The 20,981-nt window shown below is 39.0% G+C and overlaps 1 long non-coding RNA gene across 1 annotated transcript; it reads right to left on the reverse strand.

Annotated features, from left to right (window-relative positions):
- Positions 1-16,834: 16,834 nt before the first annotated feature.
- LOC131646020 (uncharacterized) lies at positions 16,835-19,389 on the reverse strand. Its single transcript, XR_009297258.1, has 2 exons — positions 18,950-19,389; positions 16,835-17,084 (listed from the first exon to the last, which is right to left on the reverse strand). It is a non-coding gene; the product is annotated as an uncharacterized LOC131646020 (long non-coding RNA).
- Between the last annotated feature and the right edge of the window lie 1,592 nt (positions 19,390-20,981).

Consider the following 20,981-nt stretch of genomic DNA (forward strand, 5'->3'; position numbering starts at 1 on the left):
TACTACAAAAAGGCCCATCAGAAATGAGGTCAATACAGCGCAAATTCAGACAAGTCACAAAAGTGATCAGCATCAATCTGTAGGGGCAGTTATGATCTCCGCATCTGCACCTCAAAAAGATCAACAGCCAAAATATACGCATCGACCAGATGCACCAAGAAGAACTTTCACCAAAATCAACATGCCAATCTCTCAGGCATTGCAGCACTTGCTTAAAGCGGATCTGATCACATTAAGGGGTCCTCCGAAGAATGTCAATACTTCTTCTCTGAATTATCGCCCTGATGCAACATGTGCCTATCATTCAAACTGTCCAGGACATGACGCAGATCACTGCTGGGCCCTGAAAAATAAAATCCAAGACATGATAGATGCTGGAGAAATTGAGTTCGATCCTCCAGAAACTCCAAATGTCATCACAGCACCTATGCCAAAGCATGACAAAACTGTTAATGCTATCATAGACACAGTTTACATTTATGATGTGAACGAAGTATCAATTCCACTCCTCGAAGTCAAAAGAAAGTTCATCCAAGCTGGTTACTTTCCAGGTTGTGATCCCGACTGCTTTTATTGCTCACGCCAACCCAATGGTTGTGAAAATCTAAAGATGGGAATTCAAAAACACATGGATCGCCGTATCATTATGTTTGAGAGGCTCCCTTCTATGGACATGTTGGGCAAAGTCTTTGCCAACGGGATAAGAATGGAAGACGTCTCAGTGATCTCCAGCTTACCATTCAAAATCTCTACCAAGGCTCCATTCAAACTTTCTGCTACACTCAAAGTGGCATCAGTAGTCATTGCTAGACCAACTCCATTTCCATACTCCTCAGACAAAGCTGTCCCATGGGGATATGACACTAATGTTTACATTCATGGAGTTAAGCAGGATCCCTCGACTAAAGAGGACGCAACACTAACTACTTCAGCTGTAAGTAACATTGCAGGCACTAGCAAGATCACGAGAAGTGGAAGAATCTTTTCACCAGAAATTTCTCCAAATATTGCTGCTAGTCCAATCCAGGTTCCAATTCCTATTCCAGATATCAACACTCGAGGCAAAGAGCCACTGATCGAACCAGTTCAAAATCCGGTAGAGATCACTGCTGAGGATCCATCAAAGCAAGAGATGGACGAAATATTGAAAATCATCTGCAAAAGTGATTACAATATTGTCGAGCAACTGGGGCATACTGCTTCAAAAATCTCAATGTTATCTCTGCTAAAATATTCAGAAGCTCATGCTAAAGCTCTAATGAAGTTCCTTCAAGCTGCGCATGTGCCTCAAGAAATCCCAATCGACCAATTTGAGAATTGTGTCGCCAGTCTTACAGTGCCCAATGGTCTTGGTTTCTCTGATGTGGATCTAACTCCTGCTGGAAGAAATCACAACAAGGCCCTGCACATCTCTATCGAATGCAACGGCACCACTCTGTCTCATGTGCTAATAGACAATGGTTCCTCTCTAAACGTGTTACCAAAGGTAATACTGGAAAAACTTGACTTCAAAGGAGTTGTGCTACAACCAAGTGATGTGGTTGTAAGAGCCTTCGATGGGTCAACAAGAACGGTGTACGGAGAAGTTAAGCTCCCAATCAGAGTGGGCTCTCAAACTTTCGATGTTATCTTTTCCGTAATAGACGTTCTTCCAACATACTCCTGTTTACTAGGACGCCCTTGGATACATGGGGCAAACGCTGTAACTTCTACCCTGCATCAGAAGTTAAAATACCCAGTAAAAGGAAAGGTTGTCACAGTCTATGGCGAAGAAGAATATATGGTCAGTCACTTGAGCAACGACAAGTATGTTGAGATGGAGGGCGAATCCATCGAAACTCCGTATCAAGCTTTTGAGGTTGTATCTCCAGATATCTCTACCACCAAGCATATTCCTGCTACTCCAGCTACAACTATGGCTTCTCTCAAAGATGCCAAAGCCATGATTGAACAGGGTGATCGCACAGTATGGGGACAACTCCCTGATATACCCTACAAGTCCGACAAGCTAGGTCTGGGCTATAATGGTGAAAATCAAAAGAATGATCAAAATCCTCGCTCTGAAGGGTTAATATCACACTTCGCCAGCCAAGAAGTAAACGCCATTGATGATGAAGGGACATACTTGAACCACATCATTCAGCCATATCCAGACGAAATTCCACCCATTACCATGGGAATGTGGGATGCTGTGGGAGGACCAAATGACGGTTACAACTACCAGTATATCACACCTCAGAATTCTTACATTGCTCTGGAAGATCTTACTCCAACAGAAGAGGGTAATCAAAATGACGGAAGTATCACAAGTCCCGTCACTCAGCAATATCAAAATCCACCCAAAGAAGTATGGGACACGCTAGGAGAACCCAGCGGCAAATACGACTATATGGTGAAATATTCCGCTCCTCCGAGCTTTTCAACTCCCATCAAAGACATTGTCCCGACTGGATGGGACGAACAGTACGACGACAACTTCGCTCTTGAAGAAGCCAGGAAGATGCCAAACAACGAAGGTTATTTTCTGTCACAGTACACTCCTTATCAGGATGCACAAGTCTCTATTCAAAACATCATTCCTACTGCATGGGACGGCCTTATCGAGCATCTCGCTCAGCCAATAGAGGGACCTCCACCTGGATTCTCATATCCAACAAATCATCCAACTTATCCTGAGGAATTACCTACGCATTTTCCCACTAGCGGAATCAATGCTACGGAAGACGAAAAGAACAACTGCAACTGGAACAGCTGGGTGCTCCCTGCTAACAACGGTGGATTGAACAACTGGAAAGCAGAGGATGTGATCTCCTTTGATCAGGAGTAAATGCCATTTCCTGTTTTCTTTGTGTATATTGTGCAAAGATAAAAGTGGTTCCTGAACAATCGAACCATGAGCTTGAAAGCCGTGTGCCTTAGCACAACGGTCCTTCTATAAAAAGGGTTTGTCATGGGATGCTTGCATGTTCAAAATTTTGTGATCCTTTTTCTTTCTTTATTCGCTTTCAAATAGCTATGTTTTTCTCTTCATACACACTCACATATCTACCATGCAGATTCACATACACGCTGGATCCAGTCAATAACGACTCTGCTATTGCCCGTCATGACTTTGAAAATCCGATCTACCAAACTGAGGACGAAAGTGAGGAAGATTGTGAAGTGCCAAGAGAAATTGCAAGACTTCTAGAACAAGAAGAAAAAGCCATACAGCCTCATGAGGAGCCGATTGAGGTCATCAACTTGGGCAGTGACGAAGAAAAGAAAGAGGTCAGAATTGGGGCTGACTTAGAAAACAGTGTCAAGCAAAGACTGATTCAATTGTTGCAAGACTACGCCGAGATATTCGCCTGGTCTTATCAAGATATGCCTGGCCTTGACACGGACATTGTAGTTCATCGCCTGCCAATCAAAGAAGGAAGCACTCCGGTCAAACAGAGACTGCGAAGGAGTAAGCCTGATATGTCAAAAAAGATCAAAGACGAGGTTGAAAAACAATTCAATGCCGGATTCCTAAAAGTTGTAAGTTATCCTCCTTGGATAGCTAACATCGTGCCTGTACCCAAAAAAGACGGGAAAGTCAGAATGTGTGTAGACTACAGAGATCTGAACCGGGCAAGCCCTAAAGATGATTTCCCTTTACCGCACATCGATGTACTAGTTGACAATACCGCACAATGCAAGGTATTCTCCTTTATGGACGGATTCTCAGGGTACAATCAAATCAAGATGGCACCCGAAGACATGGAAAAAACAACCTTCACAACTCCCTGGGGAACCTTTTGTTACAAAGTAATGCCCTTTGGTCTAAAAAATGCTGGAGCTACCTACCAACGAGCAATGGTAACACTATTTCATGATATGATTCATCAGGAAATAGAGGTGTATGTCGATGACATGATCGCAAAATCCAACACCGAAGAAGAACATTTGAGTCATTTACACAAGCTGTTTGACAGACTCAAGAAATACAGATTGCGACTGAACCCGAACAAGTGTACCTTTGGAGTAAGATCCGGTAAACTCTTAGGTTTCATCGTCAGCAGTAAAGGTATTGAGGTTGATCCTGCCAAGGTCAAAGCCATTCAAGAAATGCCTATACCCCGTACCGAGAAACAAGTCAGAGGATTCTTGGGACGTCTAAACTACATAGCCAGATTCATTGCCCATATGACTCCTACTTGTGTGCCAATCTTCAAATTACTGAAGAAAGATCAAGTGGAAAGATGGAATGACAAATGCCAGTTAGCCTTTGATAAAATCAAAGAATACCTTCAAAAACCGCCAATCTTGTTACCTCCTGTGGAAGGCAGACCTCTGATAATGTACCTAACTGTGTTAGAAGATTCAATGGGGTGTGTACTCGGACAACATGACGATTCCGGTCGAAAGGAGCACGCAATCTACTATCTTAGCAAAAAGTTTACCGATTGTGAAACAAGATACTCACTACTCGAAAAAACTTGCTGTGCCTTAGCATGGGCGGCTCGCCGACTAAGACAGTATATGCTAAATCACACCACTTTCCTGATCTCCAAGATGGATCCAATCAAATACGTGTTCGAAAAACCTGCTCTCTCTGGAAGGATTGCAAGATGGCAAATGATCCTAACAGAATATGACATTCAATACATTTCGCAAAAAGCAATCAAAGGAAGTGTGGTAGCTGATCATTTAGCTCATCAAGCAGTAGATGATTATCAGGCATTGAACTTTGACTTCCCAGACGAAGACATTATGCTAGTCAATGACTACAAACAACCAGGATCCCGATGGACTATGGTTTTTGACGGAGCTTCTAATGCGCTCGGCAATGGCATCGGAGCTGTGATCATTTCCCCCACAGGAGGTCATACACCCTTCACCGCCAGATTGTGTTTCAATTGCACCAACAATATAGCCGAATACGAAGCATGCATTCTGGGTCTCAAAGCTGCAATTGATCTAAAAATCAAATTCCTTGAAGTCTACGGAGACTCGGCCTTGGTAATCTACCAAGTCAAAGGGGAATGGGACACAAAGCACCCAAATCTAATTCCATACAAAGAACATGTGTTGAGTTTGATTCCTTACTTCGAGGAGATCACTTTCGAACACATCCCACGCGAAGAAAATCAACTAGCTGATGCCTTAGCTACCATGTCATCCATGTTCAAAGTCAATTGGGACGACGAAGCTCCTATGATCACCATTTACAGGCAAGACGAACCAGCCTATTGCAATGAGATCGATACCAAACAAATGGAAGACAAATCATGGTTCCATGAAATACAAAGGTATCTCGAAACCCAGGAGTACCCTGAAGGAGCATCTATTAACGACAGAAAGTTTCTAAGGAGATTTGCCTCCAAATTCTTCCTAAGCAATGGAACTTTGTACAAGCGCAACCATGACTCGACTTTACTTCGTTGCGTAAACAAGAAGGAAGCAGAACAAATCATGGAAGACATACACAATGGTACCTTCGGTACTCATTCCAACGGACATACAATGGCTAAAAAGATCTTGAGAGCAGGTTACTACTGGTCTACCATGGAGACAGATTGCCATCATCATTCCAAATCTTGTCACAAATGCCAGATATATGCCGACAAAGTGCATGTACCTCCAGTTCCATTAAACGTTCTGACGGCTCCTTGGCCTTTCGCAATGTGGGGTATTGATATGATTGGAGAAATCAAACCTACTGCTTCCAACGGACATCGCTTTATCCTGGTCGCTATTGACTACTTCACAAAGTGGGTAGAGGCAGCTTCATATGCTTCTGTCACCAAGAATGTGGTAGCCAGGTTTATCAAGCACAATCTCATTTGTCGGTACGGCATCCCCGAAAGGATCATCACTGACAATGGCACGAATCTAAACAACAAAATGATTACTGAACTCTGCACGCAGTTCCAGATCAAACATCATAATTCTTCTCCATATCGACCAAAGATGAACGGCGCTGTCGAAGCCGCCAACAAAAACATCAAGAAAATCATACAAAAGATGACAGTAACCTACAAAGACTGGCATGAGATGTTACCTTTTGCTCTTCATGGTTATCACACATCTGCGCGTACTTCAACAGGGGCAACTCCATTCTCGTTAGTCTACGGTATGGAAGCAGTTCTCCCAATCGAAATCCAGATTCCTTCCTTAAGGATCATGAAAGAAGCCGATCTAGACGAAGACGATTGGATTCAAACTCGATTCGACCAAATACACTTGATCGATGAGAAAAGACTTGCAGCTATCTGTCATGGCCAGCTATACCAAAAGCGCATGATCAAAGCATTCAACAAGAAAGTCAAAAGTCAAGCATACCAAACTGGTGGCTTGGTTATCAAACGCATCATCTTACCACAAGGTGATCCCAGAGGCAAATGGACCCCCACCTACGAGGGACCATTCATAATCAAGAAAATATTCTCCGGCGGTGCCATGTTGCTTACCACCATGGATGGCGAGGATTTCCCACACCCTGTGAATGCGGACATAGTCAAAAAGTACTTTGCTTTAAAAAAAAATACAGCTCGCTAAGTTGAAAACCTGAAAGGGCAACTTAGGCAAAAATGAGCGTCTCGGTGGATTGAAAACCCGAAAGGGCGATCCAGGCAAAAATTAGAGACAAAACAAATACAATCCCGGTAGGCTGAAAACCTGAAAGGGCAGCCTAGGCAAAAATTAGGGAATAAAGCATACAACTATGTCCCGCTCAGCTGCCTACTCACCGACAAGGTTCAACACCTCAAAGACACCGATCAGTCCAATCACTTTCTTCCAACAAGTGAGGGATGAGATGCTCGAAGACAGATTGGCAATAGCAGAATTGAAACTTGACTGGATCGTTCTCACATAGCTATTTCTTTTCATAAATACTTTTCAAAACTTTCTGACAATTTCCTACTTCTAGGATTGTTGTCTCCCTATACTAATCCGCCTATCACGGCACCTTTTCAAAAATCAATGCAGCTTATAACTAACATTTTCATTTTTTCTGTTTTGAATACGCGAGCATCCCAATGATATTTTGAATGAACATATGCATTTGAATATGATTGATGTTTACCAGGAAAAACAGGAATAGCATTCCGGACATGTCCCAATTATTTGGACATTATCCTAAACCAGCGTCAGAAGGAAGTTTCCCCAATGGAGACACATTCCTCAACAAATCCCTCAAAAAGATTTTTCTTTCGAAAGAAGTCTTATTCCCCAGCAGGGTTGTTCCAGATTACTGTCTTCAGAAGGTGTGATCTCCGCACCCAAACTTGGTCAGATAGTGCATCGGAGGATTATGCATCTTCCTCATTCCCACTCCAAAGGGCGTCACAGTCCGAACTCTCAAAACTACTGTTCATCCCCGAGCAGTAATCAAAGATCCTTCAATAGAACATCCTGGTTCTCAAAGAATTTCCCCAACCCAGGGTACTCAAGCGAGACAGAAGATCATCAACAACCACGATGCCTTCACTTCCAAATGGCTAGCAGGGATTTATTTTCCCAATCACAATGCCTTCATTTCTTGACGATTAAGCTGGGATTTATTTTCCCAATCAGGAGCTTGACACGCTCTAAGCTGCATAAACCATGCATCACATTCACACTCATATTCACATTCACAATCATGCATCATACGCATATTCATACACAACATAACTTGCATATTTCTCCTCTAGCTCGAGGATCTCATATCATACATGCATCATAGACATCGCATATTATTAACTTGATTTTTCAGGTAGACAGATGTCTTCAGCAAAGATGTTCTCACTCACATGCAGTGTTCATCCTGAATCTTATTCAGACAAGCAGTCCTTTCAGATACAATCAAACCAAAGATTCACTCTGAAGAACTCTCATTCCCAACTCATTTATCATCTAACATTGCTAGTCTAAGGCGATACCTCAGACGGTTCCAGAACGATCTAGCATTTCAGATCTAAGGCGATACCTCCGACGGTTCCAGAACGATCTAGCATTTCAGATCTAAGGCGAAACCTCAGACGGTTCCAGGACGATCTAACATTGCAGATCTAAAGTGATACCTCAAACGGTTCCACAATGATCAACTTTCAAATCCTTCATCAAGATATAATCAACAGATTCATTCTGATGAACAAACCATCAACACATTGTCCAGGTGGCATCCGAAAGCCCATCTCAGGTAATGTTTCAATCTGCCAACAACATTTCACAGACAACATTCAAATGTAACTTCCAACATCTCTGCTGATCAAGGTAAGTGCAAATTTTCAGGGCATCTATTTATTCAATCATCTTCTACCCTCAGATTTCAGACAATCTCTTCAGGTTTAAGAAGATTGAATAGGGGCAACTGTTATACCCCAAAATTTGCCCACTTCTTTTTTCAGGAAAGTTTCAATATGAAAATTAAGAGTCTCATATAAACATGGATTTTTTCAAAATATCCTGACATATGAAGAACTTGGTTTTCAGAATTTTTCTTACACAGTAACTTGGCTTACAGTGGAATTTATTCTTACGCAAACGCCAAATACTGTTCCTTACTTCACAAATACTATTTATTTATTTTACAGATAAATAGTACTAACACAGTTCATGCAGGGTTAAATCTTTTTGCAGGCGCAAAAGCAGGAAACTCACACTGTACTGGTAACAATTGTTTTTGTTTTCCCACTAACTTTTGTGCTATATTCCATTATTTTCAAAATCTTTTCAAATCTATCCTTTCAAATTCAAATCTCAACTTTATTCTATCCATCTCTCTTTTCCCAACAATACCTTACACTTTCTTTCAAATCTCACTACCACTCAAATTTCCTTTTGTACGGAATCACATCATTCCCCAACGTCTCTTTCCTTCTTTCCATTCTATAAATACTTCTCATTCTTCCATAAAATCTCACATCAAATTCTAATTCATTTCTCAAATTTCCACTTCATAATCCATTTTCTCTTCTTCCCTAACAAAAATGGCAAAATGGATAGAGACACTGTCTCTTACAGTCATCACCATTGCTACGGTGATCATGACTTTCTTCTGCCTGCACAGTCCTGAGGAGTGTGGACCTGCAATGGTTATGCTCCCAATCATCTACATGCTATTGTTCATAGCATGGGTCATCAATCGTCATTCTTAAAATTTGCCGTATTTCTTATTTCTTAAATGTACCGTTTATTCGTCGTACTGTTCAATATAGTATGTAATATTTATACTGTCAGTATTAAATGTTGTACTAGTTGTCATAATATTGCTTAATTACTAAGATAATATTTTGTGTATTTTCTGCCAGTCAAATATTTCTATTTCTGTGCATTAAATAATTTTCAGGTTATTATCGGTAATTTTGCCCGCATACCGTAAATATCAGTTATTTATTATGTTTCTGTTTTCTAACAAGTCATGTAAATAAATTTTCATGCTTCACACCAAACAAAAACAAAAATAACAACAAAAAAAAAAAAAAAAGAAAATTAACTTTGACGGTTGATTTTTCACTTTAACTGCTGCTTCAGTACACGAACAGTCGGTTGACAGACAAACTGCAGACAGTACAATTCACAGTGATTTGTACAATCAATCAAATCAATCATTCACAATTCAAATTTCCAAGATTTTTGTGTTAGAAGTCTTCTGAATATCACATGATTAGCAGAAACTCAACACTGCACAAAAATCAGGTACGCTTAACTGCCTCCTATACAGACAGTCCCTAATCAGGGTTTTTCTTGTTTTAACAGGAGCAACAAGTTTTGAGAGCTCAAATGGATTTCATATACATCCATACATCTCAAAGTACCATCATACAAATTTTCAAACTTCAATTCACTCAGACGCACCGTCAGCAGCTCAAACAGTCAACAGACGACCCGTTTGACCAAAAAAGTCAACTGACAGTCAAAAATGAAATTTTTTGTCAAAGTCCATATTTTGTCAAAGGATTCAACATTTGATCATTGGATGATCACAATTCATCAAGGAAAGATCAAAAATCAACAAAACCCTAAGATTCAAAATTAGGGTTTTTGCCTGAAAAGTCAACTCAACTTTGACTGATCATAACTCTCTCATCCTTCATCCAAAAAATGTCAACCAAAGCTCATTTTGAAGGAAATTCAATTATCTTTCAAATGCAATTGATCCCATGGTCATAGCATTCACCATTTGAAAAATATGGCCAAAGACATTACAGGTCATTTTCAAAGTCAACAAAAAGACACTTTTTTCAAATGGACACACAAGGAGAACCAAAAATCATTTTGATATGAGACCAAAGACATTGGTTAGAGGACTCTTTGAGGTTTCCAAAAAGTGCAAGATCTCCTTCATATGACAAAAATTGAAGGATTTACACCTTGTTGAAGTTGGCTAAATTTTGGGAAAATGCACGAAATCAACATTGCTCAAAAATGTTTTTTTTCCAAAAGATGCCAAGTTTTTATGGTCCAAACATCTTTGCCATGTTACTATGGGCCTCCCACGACCAAGACAAAGCCCACATCTTTATTGGCCATTTTTTGCATAATTTTATCTTACTTTAAGATTAAAATTAAAAGGAAAATGCATGGATAATGGTTGCTTGGCCTCCAAGTATGACTCACTTCAAGGAATCTTCATTTTTTCTGCAAGAATTGAAGAGCAAGACAAGAGCATTGAATGGAGTCAAGCTTGGTCAACAATTCAAAGATTTTTAATATTTTAAAAATCAAACTTTCAACAAAGACAACAAAGCTTCTTAGCTTGAGTTCCAAGCAACTTTGGGCTATAAAAGAAGCATCATACTTCAGCAAAAGGGGACACACGAAATAGGGCAAGAGTATAGCAAGAAATATCACAAAAATTCTCAAAATTTGCATATACTTTGTAATTTTCAAATTCAAATTTCCAATCAATATCAATACCAATAAACACTTCTAATCATCTCCTCAAACATTATAGAGTAAGATTGAGCTCTAAATATAGACATATGAGAGTCGTATAAAGCACTTAAAGCTCTTCATGTACATATGAGTTTTATTTTTGTTTTGTATATGCAACTAATTTCACTGCAAACTAACCACCCTAACATCCTTATGGGGACCTATATGTGTGATCTGGGCCTTAGCATGAGTGTTCCAACGTGAGGATCAGGCTCCACCATTAAAACGAGTCCATGAGTGTTTAAGCTTCATCTTCTTCGTATCCATAGCTAGGAGCTTCAAACCTTAAAACAAACGACATATTTGGATTCAGGACACTCTAATTAGTGGATCTGGGTCACTTGTTTCTATTGCTAACTCGTATTTTTTGCAGGTTCATAGGTTGTTAAAAAACTGGAATTTTAACGTCCAAATAGGGGAGGTTAAAAACCCCCGCTATTTGAAGCTGAAAACCTCACTTCTGGAGGTTGAAGACGACCACGCGTCCAAGCGTGGTTCGTCTGACTTTTCAGCGCGCCAAGGTGGCCCTTCCCTCAAATCTTATTCGCTGGTCAATCCAGCGTGGGCCCCTGCAAAGACTTTGAATCCCCTTGGATTCAGTGTACACCATCATACCATGCACCTACAAATCTGTGCCCTTGGATCAATCTCAAAGCCAATCCAACGCCTCACACATGCAAGCTCACCATGCTCCTTCATTAATTGCCACACCAGATCAGTATCCTTATATTTTTAATTTTATTTTCTATTTTTATTTTAGTTTCTTTGATAAATTAATTAAAAATAGTTAAAAACTTCCAAAAATTCCACAAAAAATATTTTAAACTTCTAAAATAATATATTATTTTATGAAACAAAAATATTTTATTTTTCTTCAAAATTTCAATATTTTTCATAATTAATTAGTATGTATTTGTATATTTGCTTATTAATTATTTTAATTAGTCAAAAAATCATAAAAAAAATTGTTCTTTGTGTTAAATATTGTTTATATATCATAAACTAATTTTGTACATATTTAGGATAATTTTCTCTTTAAGTTTTAATTATTTGTGTAATTATTTGCATAATTATGTTTTGATTAACTTAAAATATCCAAAAACAAATTTCAAAAATTCTAAAAAAATTAGTTTTGTTCTAAAATCAATTAACAAACATTTTGTACATATTTTTAAACTTATTTGCTAGGTTTAATCATATTTCCATCTTTTCTTTATTTTAAATTAATTAATAATGCATTAATTATATTTAAAATAAATCACAAAAATACAAAAATATGCCTTTTATTTCTTGCAATTTAAAATTCCTAGATAAATGTATAGGATGTCAAATTCATGTAAATAGGCTAGTTTACATTTCCCGCACAATCGATGTAATAGCGTAGATTTACTTTCTGCACTTTACATTTCCGCATTTTAATTTCCAGCACCCATATAAACTGCGTGTATGTCAAAGATAAAACTGAACCGTCAGATCACTAACTTCAAAGATAAATATCTGAATTCAATCACAATCACATTTGCACCTCCTAGGGTAACCCCTTTTCACTCTTTTCAAAATCAAAGTTACATTTCTACTGTTTCGAGTACAAAATCGAACCTTTTGTTTATATCCGACGAATGGATAGATTTTTAAAGGGAACAAGGATAAAGACCTCCTAACTCAGGGTAGACCTCCTAGTTTGCTTGCTCAAAATCAAAACAAACAAAATTCTCATACACTGTTGTTTTTTTAAAACGAATTTTCCAAAAGACAATATTTTGTATACATCCAAACACGGATCATTACAAAATTAACGATCTTTTCAAAACATCTTTCGAAAGATAAACAAGCATTTGTATATATCCGCACAAGGATCATTACAAATTCTATTTGCAAAGGTATTTCAAAAACACAGGTAAAGCATTCCGAATCAATTGAAAAGTAAAGCAAATGAGCTAAGCAAACTAAAGAGCCCATGGATAACCATGGATACAAAGGGTGCTAACACCTTCCCTTTGTATAACCTACCCCCTTACCCAGAATCTCTCAAAGGTCTTTTTTCTGTTTCTTTTATAAACCTTTCCTTCATTGGATAAAATAAAAGGTCGGTGGCGACTCTGTAAACTTTTTCAAAAGTGACGCGAAAGCGTCCGATCGACAAAAAAGAGTCAGTTCACGTATCCCACCCACGGAGGGGTATGGCCCGAAAGGACGGTCCACAATGAGCTATGGATGAAGGATTAAACATACGAACTTGCATCTGCATATGGTGGTCAAGGCCGGCTAAGAAGATGCTAAGGGAATGTTCAGGAAGAAGAGTCACCTGAATTAGCGCAAGTTCAAACTGGTCGATGTAATCTTGCACTTTTCCAGTATGTTTCACCTGAAGTAACGAAGACAGGGGGTCTTCATAGACGTCACCAAATCTTGTTGTGACATCAGTGACATATTGTTGCCAAGAGGGGTAGATATCGAACTTATGGCGCATGTAGTTCAGGTGCCACTGCAGAGCCAAACCATCGAGATGGATGGAAGCTAGTCTCACCATCGATGTTTGTGGGGTTTCATCGAGCAGGAAAAATTGGTCGCACTTGTAGAGCCACTCGCGAACATTTTTGCCATCAAAGCGAGGGAATTCCACTTTGGAGATCCGAGTAGCGTAACTGTTGTTGTTAGAGTTGCGAGGACCGGTAGAACCTTGGCGGCCGGAAGGTGAAGAGGAAGAGAGATCTACGTGAGATTGAATTAGCGCACGAATCTCCTCCAAATCAGTTGTACGTTGCATTTGCAGCTGAGAGAAACGTTCTTCTAAACGGCGTTCGATACCGGTAATATCCCAACTCAACACCAGAGATAATTGAATGTTTGAGAATAATTATCTGTTGATGAAGAATTAGTGGTAGGAGAAAGAATAATAAGACAGAAGAAAATTCAGAAATGTGATAATGGTTATCTTTCATTCCTCATGCCGTATCGGCTAAATAGAGCAAGTGGTTACATCCCAACCGATCAATGCTAATGGAATCATGACACGTCATTATGCTAGAATGCCTAATAAGACAAAATAGGTAAAATAACAAAAGGAAAGCTGAAATATAAAATAAGAAAAATAGAATAATAAAATCCTATGACATCAGGTTTTGATATCCGCCTTCTATTTGCTTTCTTGGATATTAAATAGGGAAATTTTTTTATCCACCTCCTTACTTTTTTGGTAACCTCTGGTGAAAAACCCATAATACCCCTTACTTCGGAAATGCATTTCCGAAATGCAAAATGTGAGATATTGGATCGAACTCTAGTATGGTCAAAGGGTAGCTTCTTGGTTCGACAGGATTAAGCATGAAGTCGAAGTTGTTCACATGCTTGTGTCGAAGATGCTAGGGTTGTTAGCATGTTAAATTAGGTTTAGTGTTTAAACCCTAATTTGTTAAGTTAGCTTGTTTATTAAGTTGGCTTGTGTAATGGGCCTTGTAGAAAAAGGTCATTAGTTAGTATGTTAGGTTTTATTTTAAATAGCATACTAGTCTCTCATCATTGCTAAGTTGCAAATCCTAATTTAGGGTGAGAGAGGTTATTTGTTATTCTTGTAAACTTGTAATCTTGTTTTAAGAGAAAGTAAAAGAATAACAGTTATAACCAATTCTTGTGTTCTTCTTACCTTCCCTAATTCATATTATATTTTGTTCTTGATATCGTTTTTCACAACACAAAAAAATGCTGTTTTCGGAGATGCATCTCCGAAAGCGCCTTTTTTGTTTCAAAATTTGTCTTATTTCGGAAATGCATTTCCAAAAACAGCATTTCGGAAATGCATTTCCGAAAACAGCATTTCGAAAGTGCATTTCCGAAATATTGTGCGTTTTGCAGATTAAGCAAAACAGCCCCCTCCCCTATTCATTTTACCCTAAGTCATCTTCAAACGCCCTCCCTTCAAAATTTTTGCAAAACCAAGTGTGAAGTCTACAGTTAAGCATTCCAAAAGCTACTTAATCTCAACCTAAAGCTACTCAATCTCTTCAATTAGTAAGTTTTTCAAACTTTAGATCTATGATTCAAATCTCTGTTAGGGTGTTTAGAAATTGCAAAAATGATATAGGGGTAGGTTGGTAGTGGTATTTAGGTTGTTTAGAATCATTATAAGTTGTTTTGGTAGTGGTATTTGGGGTCTGCCATGGAAGTTGCAGAAGTTGCTTCACAGGGGTGTTTCGGAAGTTCATTTCCGAAAACACCTCCATTCCCAGTTTTGGAAATGAACTTCTGAAGTGGTCCAAAATTGAATTTTTTTTTGTTTTTTCAATTGTTTCACATTCTTATTGATTTCAATTGTTTTCAGGAACATGGCAGGCAACCCAGCATGCATCAGACAGGGGAGAGAGACCCAGACATCGTTGGCTAGACTCGAGCGGGCGGCGCAGCTGGCGTCGACGCAGGGACGGGGTCGTCGTGTGCGAGTACCCGTGCAGATGGACGAGGGTACTTTCTCATCTGGATCTAGGAATCGTCTGCCTCGGGTCTCTTCTTCCCGCCAGCAGGAGGTACGAGAGGAGGAGGAGGAAGAGGCAGTTACATACCCCGAGGCGGAGGAGGTACCAGATGTTGACCCTCCACACGGGGAGGAGGAGGAGCAGGAGGAGGGCTACCCGGGAGGGCCCAGTGACACGACCTTGCTGATTACCTACCACGAGCACGTCGCTCGACGTATCTGGGGGGAGAGGTATTTTTTATAATTTTCCCGACTTTTTTATTTAACCGTTTTTTATTTAGCTGTTTATTCAACATTTTTTTAACGGTCTAATTAACAGTGTTTTTTTTTGTTTTTGTTGTAACAGGAGAGACAGACTTTGAAACAGGTGAACCACGCCCGGAAGATTTTCAGTCTCTTTAAACCAGAGGCGCAGTGGTTTAACGACACGGTGACAGCTTCAGGGCTAGGTGGGCTGTGCATGACGGGGTATACCACCATCAGCCACGACATGCAGGGGGCCTTTGTGGAGAGGTGACACAGGGAGACGTCTTCTTTCCACTTACCGGTTGGGAGATGACGATCACCTTGCACGATGTGTAGTGTCTTCTCCACTTGCCGATTAAGGGGATGCTGCTGGACCATTCCCGGATCCAGAGGATCGAAGCTAGTGAGTGGATGACGCTCTATCTGGGCATGGAGCCAGACGACAAACGGGCCTCATATCCGGTTCACCATACTGAGCGCTTATTTCAAGAACCACCTGGTGGCGGCGGCCGAATCCGAGGAGGCGGATAACGCCCTATTTGTTGAGTATCACCGTGCCTGCGCTCTCCGATGTTGGTTCATGTTTGTGGTAGGCGCTGCACTCTTTGTGGACAAGAGTGCAAGATATGTCGACGTGACCTACTGTTGCACCCCAAAATTTGCCCATCTAATTATTCTTAATTGGCTTACATATCTCATTCATTTTGCATTTTTAGGTCATCAACAAAATCACGCATTCGTTAATAATTTGAAGTGAGATTAAGGATCTTGGGTGTAAGGACTCCTCTATGGCTCTTAATAATTATTCACATGCGGAACAATATGTTGAGTCGTTCTCCAACTCTATTTTTCTAATTCTATCTCTCACCAATTCAAGGGGTCCTACAATCGATTGAGGTACAGGGAATGAATCATGGTTTGTGCAGTAAAACGATAATGAGTTCATCTATTTTGGGTGTATCAAACCAAGGTCTTGTGCATATCAAGTTTGCTTCGAATACAAAGTTTTACGGATTTGAGATTCAATCGGGACACAAGTATTGAGTTTGGATTTAAATGTTATACAATACACATTTGCTTCAAAGGTTTTCATTCAAGTTTAGTTATTGAATTTGGAAAAGAGAAAATAATCATTTTATTCAAGGTCACAAAAGTCAACATATATATGAGATAGGTCATTCATTCATTCATTCCAAGTCAATATCATTATAAAAAAAATCCAGAAATGTATGGCAAAACAATCATTATAATTTACATCACACAACCACATCCACATTCGCTTCTGTCCAGTTGCACCTTACATCACAAGAATGTTATACAGTAAAGTATATACTAATTTCTAAGTATAATCTTCAATTCTATTCCATCTTCACATTTCTCCTTATCTTCAAGCCTTATCCCATGCCCTGATCCACTCTCCTCATCCTACTATGCCAAGCCTTTTGCGTTCACCGAGCCGCTTCCAATCTGTATCATGCACCTGCATATATACACAAAAATGATTCAAATCAGAATCTACACACTGCCACACGTATACCTCATTATTCACCATTCCATCGGATTTAAACCTTCATACAGTTCAGCCAAGACGTTACGACGTCGCAATTCAAATACCCAAAATTGATCCTTACAAAAGTATCTCAAAACCATGTTCTTACCATCCATACATCAGTATAGTTTGGCATTTATATTTATCATCATCATCATCATTTTCAATTCAAACATTACACCTGCAAATTCTAACCTACAGCAACCTAACCTTTAACTAGTTTCCTTTATAACCTTATCCTAAACCATTAATCTGCAATATCCATTCAAAACCCAGTCAAAACAAATGCACATAATTCAGAAACTCGCAGCCAGTTTCGATCCAACAAATCCAAACATCATCACATTCAATATCATGGCATTAAAAAGAAATAGATCCAATACATACTGGCAGCTTCCAATTAAAACCGAGTCGGCAACCCGCAACATACGAAAACCATTCCATATCAGTTCCAAACATTAACAGTGATCAAATATTCATTCATACAGTCAAGCAATGGTCAACTATTCAAATTCAAGGTGTTCATTCGATGCAGCCAGTTCATGTTCAAGAAATTGATCATTCAAAAAAATCAAAATCACAATACAATACATCCGCACACAGTTCATCATACTGCAGTCCAGATCAGCAACAAATAGAAAGAAATAAAGGCACACTAAGTTATTGAGCATTAGCCCCCTGCCTTCAACACAAAGGAATAGCTTGACATCAAAGCTCAGAAAATCAAATAAGGAGAGAAATTGAAGCTCAGCTTGAATCAATTCTCAAGCCTATCAGAGAGTTCTTATCAATCCTCATCACTAATTCACTAACAAATACCTAACAATTCTTAACTCTTTTAACACTGACCAAATTATGTCACCTTAACCTTAACCAACTTTCCTAACATTCAGTTAGAACAGAACCACTTGCATCCCTAACTAAACAAAATTATTCATAACCATTAACTGTTTTTTTCAACTTCCTATTCAACTACCCTAACAATCAGTAACCAACTTCACATCTCCCCTTTTTTTAACCAACTAACAGTGTTGTCATAAACAAACAGTTAACTGTTTTTTACTAACAATCTCACAACTGACTTTTCTACTTGATTCAAACTTTCTGACTTAGCATAACAACACATGCTAACAGAATTTTCAACTAACATTTACTATTCTTATAAGATAACTAACTCATAACTGTCAAAACCAATTAGTAACTAATCATAACTACCCAACTAACCTCCAAACCATCAATAACCGTCCCCTAACAGAATTATAACAACCTAGAAAATCTCTAACAGAATTATAACCGATTTCTAAACTACAATAACCAACCCAATCTCTCACCCTTAATATCATAACAGAAACTTCTCAATCCAAGGGCTCACAATGACTCTCCTCTAACTGAATCCTCTCACTCTCATTCTATATAAACTCAACCTCTCCTTCATTCAAGACTCTCGACTCCATTGATCTTCACCACTCTGCTTCCATTCCTCTCCACCATTTCTCACCACTTTCTCCATGCTCTATTCATCAATCTCACTTCATCTTCATCTTCCTCACTCTCACTCAGAATCCATCAACCCTCACTAGAGCTCATCACCATTATTGATGGAGTTTCAACCTCTGAAACTCCTCCAATAGAGCTAGACTCCAACACTGCGATTCATTGGAACCTCTTTCAATCTCCTTATCCCCGTCTCTTACGATTTCAGAATCAACCAACGAAACGCAACAAGAAAATTGCAAGAAGAACGGAAAGAAGAAGAAGAAGATAGCGCAAGAAGTAGAAAGATAACGGAAGAGTACCTGAAGTGAAGACTTCCTCGCGTTTATTTCGCCAAATCGACGCCGTCGAAGGAGCGCCGGACTGACTCCGGTAGGTAAACGCGAACTCCTCAAACTCTCTTCATCTCTTTACGCTATTTTTTTGATGCCATACAGTAGATTACTGTCTTCTGATTATTTTTCCCATGATCTCGCTCCTCGATTGTTAATCGTGGAGGCTTAATTGCATTTCTTCTTAGACCTAGGGTTTCGTTTTACATTAGATTAGGGACGAAGAGAGGAGAATCTGAGAAAGATACAAATTAGGATCTGAGATTGAGATGAAAGGCGAGGGAGAGCGACGCTCGTGGTTCGATTCACGGCGGCGCTGTACTTGTTTGATCGGAGATACGTGCGAAGTTCACCGCGCCGTTTTCTTCGTGAGAGAGAGAGAGGATACGTGAGCTGAATCGTCGCATAGTCACAACCCTAATTCCCCTTTTGTAATTCTGTGTCTGATTAATGCTAATTAATAATTAGTTAGAATTATTATAAGGTTTAACTCGCATATTAATAATAACATAAGGTTTAGTTTCTAATTAATTGAGCTAGTTGACTTTAATTGAATTATAATCTGATGCTAAAAAACTAATATTCAATAATCTGGATCGAAACAATTCTCTTGGGCCATGTCCATCCTCTCCCCCTGAGGCCCACGCCATTTTTTTGGCAACAAAATTCTGCAACTACAAAAACGCCCTTGGGCTGGGCCACGCGCTTAATTGCTCTTCACACCCATATTTTCAATTAGCACCCCCTGTTTTCTTTATTCTCCATTAATAATTTTAGGTTTACTTAGTCTTTTTTACCAATTTCTTTTAGTTGATTAATCACTAATTCTTCACTATCAATTTTAGGCCTTTAATACACATTTTTGACATAGAAAAATAATCACTAAAAAATATTAGTTTAGGCTTGTATTTTAATTCTTGTGCTTGATTGGAATTCTTGTCTTTGTCATATAAAAATCAATAAAAATAATAGTCCTTTAATTCACGTTTGGTACTATATTTTACATCATTTGCTTCTATGTTTTGTACCATATTTCAAGTCATTCTTTTAGTCATTTTTGCACTAATTTTGTATCATTGTTTTGCTTGTAATTTTTGCTTGTAATTTTACTTGTTTGTTCCTTTAGATTTAGGACCTATAATCTCCATAACCTTTAGGTTAGTCTTTTCCCTTAAAATCCTAACAATTAGGTATAATCATGACATTAGGCTAGTTATTCATTTTAGGCTAGTTTTCTTCTTCTTTTTCTTTTCAACATTAAAACATTAACAAATAAAGATGCGAATCACATTAAGAAAGTGATAGAGAAATGAGTGGGATTCATTCCCTAATCTGTTTCTCAATCACTTAGTGGCATAGAAATGAGTGGGATTCATTCCCTAATCTGTTTCTTGGTCACTACTTAATGGGAGAGAAATGAGTGGGATTCATTCCCTAATCTGTTTCTCGAACATTAACTGATGGGATAGAAATGAGTGGGATTCATTCCCTAATCTGTTTCTCGAACATTACATAATGGGATAGAAGTGAGTGGGATTCATTCCCTAATCTGCTTCTCGATCATTATACATTTTTATGTGATTCGAATCGCAAAGTAAATTCCCTTAAAAAATACCCAACCAAAAACATCTAAAACACTTAATAAAGGCTTAGACCTAAACAAAGTAAGGAAGTGATGCGAAGCCTTGTATTGGGTTTTGTTCATCATGGAATTACATCTAAAAGACACAAACCAATTTTCTCTCTTCTCTCTCTTGCCTCCGAGGCATTCTTTCTCTTGCCTTCAGGGCATTCTTTCTCCTAATCGGACACGTTATTTCCGCTCCATTCCCAGCTTAAGACTCCAGAGGTCGAGCAGCGGAGTGCGAATGTAACTGTTCAACTAAAAAACACAAAAAACAAACAAAAACTAAAGAGCCGAACTACGGCGCTCTGATTCCTGAAAAGGATACGTAGGCATTAGGTCGCGGGGCCTAAGCGAGCACAACTATTTATAAACCTT

The sequence above is a fragment of the Vicia villosa genome, linkage group LG2 (assembly GCF_029867415.1).
Source record: "Vicia villosa cultivar HV-30 ecotype Madison, WI linkage group LG2, Vvil1.0, whole genome shotgun sequence".
Lineage (NCBI taxonomy): Eukaryota > Viridiplantae > Streptophyta > Magnoliopsida > Fabales > Fabaceae > Vicia > Vicia villosa.